The 10,660-nt window shown below is 32.9% G+C and overlaps 1 pseudogene; it reads left to right on the forward strand.

Annotated features, from left to right (window-relative positions):
* The first annotated feature begins 6,422 nt into the window (after positions 1 to 6,422).
* LOC126009913 (uncharacterized) lies at positions 6,423 to 6,518 on the forward strand (annotated as a pseudogene).
* Positions 6,519 to 10,660: the final 4,142 nt, after the last annotated feature.

Here is a 10,660-nt window from a genome sequence, read left to right on the forward strand (position 1 = left end):
CTTCTGGATGTAACTCAAAAACCCCAAAACAAACAAAAAAAATCAAATTCCTGGTAAAAATTTCAATAGCAACTAAGGACTATTTAAGTATCTGCATATAAATTAATGTATCATTAAATGCAGCCTATCTTCAGAGCTTACCAGATTTTAAAAACAATAATTGTGATTGTCAATATTTGAAGTGACTATAGTTGTATTTAGTATCTATTTTATTTTGGCCAATATAAGACATAAAAAAACTCAGAAGTCTAAAACTTTCTTCTAATAGGAAATTTTTAACAGCAATAAAGTTTATGAAATACCTGACTTAAAATCTCTTTTGAGAAAAGTTCCATTAGAAACTCAGAGAAAATGCTAAGTATGTGCTTGAAGACCTTGTTAATGACCCTTTAATGGAATTTTACATGTTGTTGTCACACTCCATATTGACAGATTTTGACAGCTTAATAATATCCTTGATGAATCAGAATCAATTTATGCTGAAAACCTATGACTCTCTTATGTAACAAATGAAGTAATTATTGCTCCTTCCTTTGCAGGAGAAAATCGTTACGTGGTACTGTGTGATAATATAAAATCTCATGCTGTGACCTACAATAGCATCCTGGAAATTGTCTCTTGTAGAATAGCATTTGGTGAGTTTTTAATAAATAAGCTACGGACATTTATAAAGGTATTTATTGCCAAAGCAAAAAACAATTGCTACTAAATGCTAAAATGTACCCTTTTACAATTTCTGATTTCCAGATGCGTAAGTTTGATGAAGTTGAAAGGATTTAAATATTCTTAATTGATAAAAATGTTCTTTTTATGGAACTTCAAAAATATTAAACTCATATCTTGGCTTCTGAAAGTTAAATTAACAAATTAACTTTTACTCTTCAGAAATTTTTACAACCTCAAGAGCAGTCATAATATTAGGTTCTTAAAAATACTTATTAAAATAAATAGTATTCATGGTTTTAATGAAATATTTACAATAATAGAATCTTTCCTATACAACTTCTTGTATATATATGTACTTTATTGATATAATACTGTACCTCATATATGGAGTTAAGATCAGAAAAATATTGAAATAATATTGCTATAAATTTAAACCCAAACATCTGAGAACAGATTGTTTTATTAGCAAACATAAGAAGCCATAGGGATCAGACTACAGGGTTGAAAACTAAGGGTTTTTCTTCTCAGAAGGAAATTAAGCTACTACTTAATTCACCCTACCACTGAAAAATCCAACAGCCACCACCCATAGCTGCCATTTTCCCAGAAGAAATGAGAAAAATCTCAGAGCCATAATGTCACTCTGCCTGAACTCACAATAGCTACATGACACCTTCAAATCCAGCAACTGACAATCACCCTTAGAGATGGGAGAAGGTTGCGGAACTGAAAAAGGGCTTCCCACTTTCAAGCCAGCGGCAGAAAACGAAGAAAAGGAGGCTCATTTATTTAGCAAGCACAATGTTAGATCTACACTAAGAGTGTGTTAATCTATAAAATGTTGTCTTAATCAATGTTTACAATGACCTCATTAGAAACACTAGCCTTGTTTTACAGATTAGAAAACAAAATCACTTACCCATGGGAAAATCCATGAAGGAAAGACTGAAGCAGAATTTAAGCTATTTTTTTTCCTAGTCCTCCATCTTTTTTTGCCAGTATCTACTAAGGGAGTTTTCCTGGCACAGAAATGCGTATGTGGCATAAGTAAATAGCCTCTAGTATTCACTCAAATATTATCATTTTTTTTTGTTTTGCTTGGGGGACATATCCAACAGTGCTCAGGGGTTACTCCTGGTTCTGCTCTCAGGAATCACTCCTGGTGGGTTCAGGGCTCATCTGGGGTGCTGGGGATCAAATCTGAGTCAGCCGCATCACAAGGGCCCATATTACAGATTTTTAATATATTTGGTGAGCCTTCTGAATAGATAGAAAATGTGATAATTTTGGGGGCCAAAGTGTTAGCACAGCAGGAAGGTGTTTGCCTTGCTGACCGACCTGGGACAGTCAGGGTTTGTTTACCAGTATCCCATATGGCATCCCAAATGGTCACCATAACTATCAGGAGTAACTTCTGTCACTGTCAGGTGTTGCCCAAATAAAAAAACAAAAACAAAATTAAAAAAACAATGCAATAATTTTTATTTTGCCTACTTTATTATTTCTTTTTTTTAATTTGGTTTTGGGGCCACACTCATTGATGCTTGGCTTACTCTTGGAGAATCTGAGGTGCCAGAAATCAAATTTAATCAACCATACGCAAAGCAAGTGTAGATATTTTTCTCTATAGCACTCAAGAATTATTGCCCTACACCAAAATGCAAAATACTAATAATAGTGCTATAAAATAAATTATAAATTTATTAACATTAATTATAGCAGTACCATACACATAAAAATTAAAACTTTCAGAGTTTTCTTTTAAAGTTTAAAAAAGTTCTATTTTATATTACTAAAGTTTTTTCATAATAAAAAATTTATTAATGTAACAGTTAAAATAAGTATGCTGGGTGCTGGCAAGATAGTACAGAGATTACAGTACTCAACTTGAACATAGCCTACTGGGTGTTACCCCCACATAGGGGGACACACACTAGATGTAGCTTTTGCCTTCCTGGTGCAGTGTCTAATTTTTCCTCCCAAGAATTATTTGCCAAAAGGCCCGTTCAGAGAAGTCAATTATTGACCCTTTACGTGGATCATTGGCTATAATTCTATGACATTACATTTTCTCTTTATTTGGCCACCATAGAAATTCGGCCTCAGCTTTCCTGCAGACAAAGAAATGTCGGTACCAAAGCCCGCCAAAAGTTCCCCGCTGGCTAGTCTATTTGTGAATCTTACTTCTAGTATAACCTGGTGCCAGCAGCTTGTTTTTCTGAGTCTAGATCTATGATGGTAAACAATTATTTCTGTCCCCCAAAAATCTATTTTCTGGCAACTAGATAAACATCATAAATATTTTTATCTCTCTCCTCCTGTTTCCTTGTTAAACCTGTTTTTCTGCTTACCCAAAAACACTTCCACCACCAACCTCCAATAGGCTCTTTATCACCTATAGAACAGTCATTTGATATGTAGATTCTAGGCCTGGTTCCCCCATTGTACTGCTTCTCCTACTCTTTGTTTTCCCTGACGACACCCTACATCCCAAAGCTCGAGCTTAAAAGTCATCAGCTGAAAAATAAATTTGTCTCTTGTCCCTTGGGCATGGGTCCTCATACAATGCATTTTGTGTGGTCTCATTTATTTCATTTTTATATTCCATATTCGTCCGCCTTTGTACCCACTTATTTCTAGTGAGATTTATCTAACCCACTAAGTTTTTGCTTCGGGACGCTAACATGTCTGCAGCAGCTGGGCTTTTACCTCTGCTACCACATATATCCCTAAACACCTCCAGGAATGATCCTTGAGCACAGAGTCAGGAATAAGCCCTGTGCACAGCTGAACATGACCTCAAAACCCTAACTAAATAAACAGTTGAGCATAGTAATTTGAAGATTATCTAAATGAATACATATAATATTGAATGCAGTTTGAGCCTAAAGAGCAATATTAATTTAATAAGTAGTCATAAAATGCTAGAATATTTTATTCTGTTTTTAAAATAGGGATGTCATTTTTAACTTATGTACTTAGGTAAAAACACAAATAATAATAAATTATATTTGCATGTTAATGCAGTGTAGAAATCCATACTATTTTTTCTCAGTTTTATTGGATGATTTATATTACAAAAGACTTAGATGAGAATAACTTAATGTTCCCAAGAACAAAGTTTTATTAAAGGTTTTTTTTCTTAGTGCATCCAAGAAAATGAAGTAATTAAATTTGATATGGTTTGGGAACTATGGCTAAAACTCTTAAGCCCTGAAACATCTTTTTAATGCCAACGATTTTATGCTAAATCAAAAATCTTGCCAACATACTCTTTTTAAAAAGACTAAGAAGACTAATAAGACTGAGAATACTAACAACCTTGATTTTGTTCATTTTCCTCTTGATTGTTTATTGCAATCAAATATTAGGGTCAAATTAAATATTTTCATTTGCCATTAAAAATTATTGCCAGTTTTTTTTTCTTTTTTGGAAATACATTCAAGACAGGAATGGTCACACAACTTGGTTTGAAACTAAGCACAGTTGGTGTAAGAATATATCATTATGGACAATTACTCAGAATATGAGCAAGTAGGCAGTCATGTTCCTGGTTCTTTTTGCCTATTATATTGGTAGACACCAAACCACCTTGCTCATTCTAAAGCTCATTCCTGCTTCTACCCTCAGCATAGCTTCATTTCTTCTTGAAATTTTCCATAACATCTAAATTCTTAAAGCCATATCAAGGAATAAGTATCCCTTGCTTGAGAGTTCAACTACATATTTTTAAACATTGAGAAATGAATGCCTGAAATAGTATGCACTGCACAGTGTGAAATTAAACCATTTGAGGCTAAAGCAGCAATAATACTGCTTTGTATCCATAAAGATATTTTCTTTGTATCCATAAAGATATTTTAATAACATTTTTCATGTGTGATAACGTCTGTCTGTACAACTTTTTTTACAAGAATTGCCTGTAGGACGTAATTTTAAAGATACAATATATGCAAAAGATAGCAAAAATATCTGGGGGGAGAAAGAGAAAGAGTGAGAGAGCAAATGATGATTTGAAAAAATAACAGGTCTTTCAAGTTCCAAGGAAATATTTCTAGTAGATTGTGAGCTACTTTTGCTACTCATTGAAAGACTTGTTTTAAGGAAGGTAGTCCTTTGAAAGCTCATTAAATGTTTTTATACAATTTGAAGAATTTTAATTAGAAATGTAGGAAGACTATTAGAAGTTACATGCTCTGACTGTGCCATGAGGGAATAAATTACACATACACTGTCAGACCCAAAATTTACTTAACTTTTATATTCTTAGGATTTGAGCTTTCTGCAGACTTTGGAATCAACGAACTGAGTCAATTTGTTGTACCTGGTATATCAAATTGGAATCATGATATTTAAGTCTTCCATGGACAAAGACTGAACAGTATTTGGTCAATCGATCACAGTCTCATAGCACCATTTTAAGTCTCACATGACATTTAAATTTTAATAAATCACACACCACCAAGTTTTTAATACTTAGGAAACATGCTGTTCAAATATAAATACATGTTACAAAGAAAAAATAATTTCCATCTATCCTAAAATATCCTTCTCAACCTTTCATGTAAACATCCTATCTTATTTTCTAAAATGTATCTCTTCTCCTCAGAAAATATAGTCATAAAAAACCAGGGACAAAAACAGTGGCTACATTGCTCAATAAATGCTTTTCCTTGACAAAGGAAATTAAATTAAAAATTAAAATCAAATTTAAAAAAACTAAGAAAACCTGAACTTTTTTTCTCAAATTCCTCTTCAACTATATTTTGTGCTTCTTTTAACTGCCTCAAAGCCACATTAAAATAAAAAGGAGATTAAAATAATATAAATAATAAAAATCAAAAAGGAGATTGTAAGCATTTATAGAAAATAAAAGAATGCCAATATAAATGCAATGTCCTACATTTCTCTTCCAGCTTTCTCACCCTCCACCCCCATGGAAACTTGTCTCAGAACTGATCATACTAGACAGGCTGGTCTGGCAAAATTTGAAGCCTATACACACATACGCCTCACCATTTCTATTCATTAGATATCATATCATATCATATCATATCATATAGATTGGGCTTGTAATAGTTCTCTAGGAATACTTTATCTCTCTTTCTCTAAACCATTCCACTTATCTAGTTACTGTGAGGGGAAGAAGAGTTGAATAACAGGGTTACCAAGCAGAGCACAAAGGGTTCATGTCTTTTTTTAAAATATCTTCATTTAAGCACCATGGTATTTCTATCCTTTTTATCCTACAAAAATAAGAGGCCATTCATATAGCATCTCAGTTAACCAGACCAACTGTTCTGTGTAAGGACCCAAGAAAGCAGTGCCTCAAGAGCCTTCCAATGATGCTGAGAGGGCATATGATACCAGGGATGAACTAGGATACACCCTAAACCTAGTAGAATATGTTATATCTTCAGAACCACATTTTCAGAGAACCATGAATAAAATAGAATGCATCTAGAGGAAAGTAACTAAGAAAGCGAAGGGTCTTTGTACAATGTTCTGCAGTAAACATATGAAAAAATTCTATTAAAATTCTATTAAAAAGACAAGAAGTAGAACCAGAGAGTTGGCACTAGAGGTAAGTCGCCTGCCTTGCAAGCACTAGCCTAGGACATACTGTGGTTCGATCCCCCAGCGTCCCATATGGTCCCCCCAAGCCAGGGGCAATTTCTGAGCATATAGCTAGGAGTAAGCCCTGAGCATCAAATGGGTATGGCCCAAACAACCAAAAAAAAAAAAAAAGACAAGAAGTGCTCACTTCAGCAGCACATATACTAAAATCGGAACAATATAATAGCATGACCCCTGGGCAAGAATGACAAGCAAATTTCCAGTGCTCTGTATTTAAAAATATATAATAAATAAATAAATAAACAAATAAATAAGACAAGTAAAGAGATGAGAGTATAAGAAATAGAAAAAGATCTTTTTTGTTTAAATTTTTAAAAATAACTAATTTTTTTTTACAGATCAAGGACAAGCCAATTTTTTATGTAATGGCCAGATTTAAAATAAACACTTTAGAGCTGTGGACTCTGAAAACCCTATACTTTGCCATAGTCAGAGAGTAATCATAGATAATTCATAGACTTTGGATATGATCAATCCATCTTATTTATGGAGACTATTTTAATTTCATGTGATTCCTCCAGGTCACAAATGTTTTTCTTCTCCCTATTTTTTGGCTACAATTTGAATTTTTAAAAAACGTCTTTGGCTTAGTGGCCATTAAAATAATATATATAACTAGCTCAATGTGGCCCATACATCAAATAGCCAATCTCTTTCATAGGTAATAATCAAAGATTGTGGTTCTACTGGTAAGAAAACAAATACCATTAAAACATGTTTTAATTAAACGTTTTACTTAAAATATCAAATAAGTTGGCACTGATAACTTGTCTCATACCCTTCAATTAACAAGTTCCATGGACAAGTCCTCTTCAAACTCAGGGCAATCTATTTTAAATACCCTTCACTGAGCTCCTCTTCCTCAATAACTCCAGCATCAAAAAAGTAGTAAAACAAGTGATCTAGAGAGTGTTCCGGTTTAAAATCTAACTGAAGCAATGTCAACAGGGAAAGATCTACAACTAGAAAGAGAATAAATCTCCAGTTGGAGAAAAAATAAATGCTAAAGCTTCCTTTTCCTGGTGCAACAATTTTAAACTAGGTCACAGAGAATCCCCATTATAACTAAGTCTTAGTTGCCACATTAATGCAAAGTTTATTGGTTCTGTGCCCCCACATCTCATTTTTCTCTCACTTATACCTCTGAGAATCACCTCCTAATGACCTTCCGGTCTATATCTCAGTTTCTACTTCCTGAAGATTCAAATTAAAATAGATGTGACAGCTTGGAGTTAATTCATATAACCCTAGGGAATAAATGATTACTTGCTATAAAAATGCATGAAAGAGTTATTTTTTAAGTTAGACTAGTAACTTGCAACATATTTTGCCACCCAGGGAATATTTTGCCTGAAAATATTTTTACCATGGTTACTCTATTCAACCCTGGCATCTAATGAGTATATTAAAGGGATTCTGGCATCCCATAATGTATGAAAAATGACAAAGTATTTGGTCCAAACATCAGTTATATTAAATTTTTTAGAACATGTAAATACATTGGAAATTGTTTAACATAGATGCTAATATTCTGTACTGCTCTAAGTTTATAATTTTTTTCTTATGGAGTCACACCTGGTAGTGCTCAGAGATCATTCTTGTCAGGTTCAGAGGGCCATATTTAATGCTGGGGACCAAACCAAGGCCAGCCATGTGCAAGGCAAGTGTCCTTCCCACTGCACTATCTCTCCAACTATGAGTTCATAATTTTAAGAGATCACACTGATATCCTTAAAGCGTTCATACCTCTAATTGCAAAATATCTTAGAAATAAAATTAAAAATTAGACTATTTTTACATTTTATGTTGATAAAATTTTAAAAACATTTTACAAATCTGTGATGTATAAAAGTTAAGAGCTGTCTCTTTCTGAATAATTCTCTTTACCATTGGTCTAAATCTTTAATTGACATTTTATCTCTTCCACAACATTAGGCAATGGAATGATTCTTTTTTTATGCTTAACAGCAGTTCTTCCTAAGCTTGAATAATTTGAACAGGCAAAATAAGTAAACAATAAGACTGAATTTAGCTAATCACGATTTATTAAGAGAACACAAACTTCCTGATTATCAGTCTGGCACTTTTTCAAATACCTGTTTTTTAAATCTCTCATTAATATAATTCTATAAATATCACTATATTTAGATGAAAGAATTGAGCTCATGAAGGCTGCCTAAGAAAACAGCACTTTATAATCTTCAATCACATATCCTTTTGGACACAAAGTTTTTGCTAACAAAGTGCCTAAGATAAGGAATTGTGGATACCTTTCCTTCTGCAGGTTTTCTCAACTAGAACCTTATAAATCAAATAGCACTACTTTATTTGAAGCTAAGAGTTCTGTAGAGACATATTGAACCTATAAGAAAAGAGAGAACCTGGCCAAGTTTGTCTTTTAAGTAATAAATTATATTAGCACACTGTTTTCAGAGTTTTCACTACTTGATGCTAGGCTAAGATACATGGATTTGTCTGTAATATCCAAAGGGCTTCTGGTTATAAGCTTCCAAAGTCTGCTGCATTAGATTGCATATGTTTCCACATAGTGTATGTGTGGGAAAAAATGAAAAATAAACAATGAAAACAATTCAAATATGTACAATAAAATTCAACATAAAGTATGTCAGATATAAAAGCCACTCAGAAATCTTATAAGTTTTCTAATGATAGCCAGAATTTAAGATATTCTAATCAATGTCATATATAATAGATTTAGATATATAATCAAATGCATGGAAGATAGAACAACAGCACTGGGTACATTTTGTATATAAGAATTATTTGAGCCAAAAAAATTTTTTCCATGCCAATTTTATAAATTAAAGGTTGGAGACTTAAAATAAGTTTTTCAATTCCATAGAATTAAAAATGTTAAATTTTTAATTTAAAAATGAACTTAAAATGTCAAGGCAAAGATTTGAACCCAGTTTTCTTTAGTTCTAAAGTTTATCTTTATACTCATAATATCAGGCCTCCTTTTAGGGGGATAACAGGCTAATTAGGAAATGTTGAGAAGATTTGAATCTCTGCATTAGAACTGAATATTTAAAGAGACTTTTGGAAATTGCAAGAGTTGTTAAAATGACATGGAACAGTTTGAATATCCAAATAAGTTTAAGGGCATCACAGTCTTCTGTACTCAAAGTATGCTGATAACTCGAAGTATTCATCAGCAAAAGAAACCAGAGGTTTGTGGGAGGCACAAAGACATTTCAGATTTGAAAGAAAAAAGGAGTAGGAGTTGGTTTCTGTCAAAAGCATAAATCTGAATCTGTCAAAAAAGTTATCTGAGAGCAAGAAACTACCATCTTCTATTCAGTGACTAAGACAACTAAGTTGAATACCCGTCTGGCTATGAAAATTAGCTATGAAATTAGTGTATACTGGGTCAGCAGGACTTTTGCCTTGCACACAGTCATCCAGGGTTTCGTCTTCGGAATTCCATATGGTCCCTCAAGTTCACCATAAATAATTTCTGAGTTCAAAACCAGGAGTAATCCCTGAGTATCGCCAACTATGCCCCCAAATTAATTAACTAGTTAATTAATTAAATTGATTTATACTAATATAATAATACTGAGAGCAATGAATCAATAATAGATGAGAAAGAGTAAAACTTATGAGCACTGGACTTAGTAAATGAGTATAACAACTGAATGTAGTTACAGGGAATATTTACTAATGAAGAAGGTGGAGAATAAAATGTCTGTATTAATAAGGACATTTTAAAACCAAAGAAACCAGTTTTAAACCAAAGAAATTTTAAAACAAGTTTTTGACCAAAGACTTACCCCACCTTAGGAGAAAAGTTTTGGTTGTTGTGTAAGTAAAAAGTCCAAGACAAACTAGGTTCAGTTATAGCTAGATCACGGTGATACCAGGTTGCCACTGTACTTTCACCCCATCTCAATTTTACTTTCTTCTGTATAGACATCATTTATTCATAGGCAATCCCCTTAATAACAAACAAAGTAAATGCTAAACTGCTAATTTCATGTTCCTGTGTTCCAACTGCCTACTTCTAAAAATATTAAATTAGTAAAATAAAAATTAAAAAAGGCTCAAACCACTGTGACATATGTAGGCATCGGAGAATAGAAGGTCTTGCTTCAAGCAGTTAAACAGATATTGATTACTAGTATTAAATTACACTGATTGCAAGACTTACACTATTAACACAAAAATCATAATATTTTTTATAATGAATGCCATCCTATAATTGCTGGTCTGGGATTAGCTGCAATAGTTTTCCAAGTCTAGACAGAATTATAATGGTTCTTTACATTTTCATCCAAATTAGTTGTGCATAGTGTTGATTTGTAGAGTTCAAATAAAATTTAAAATGTCTTCAAAA

The sequence above is a fragment of the Suncus etruscus genome, chromosome 5, assembly GCF_024139225.1.
Source record: "Suncus etruscus isolate mSunEtr1 chromosome 5, mSunEtr1.pri.cur, whole genome shotgun sequence".
NCBI classification, from domain to species: domain Eukaryota; kingdom Metazoa; phylum Chordata; class Mammalia; order Eulipotyphla; family Soricidae; genus Suncus; species Suncus etruscus.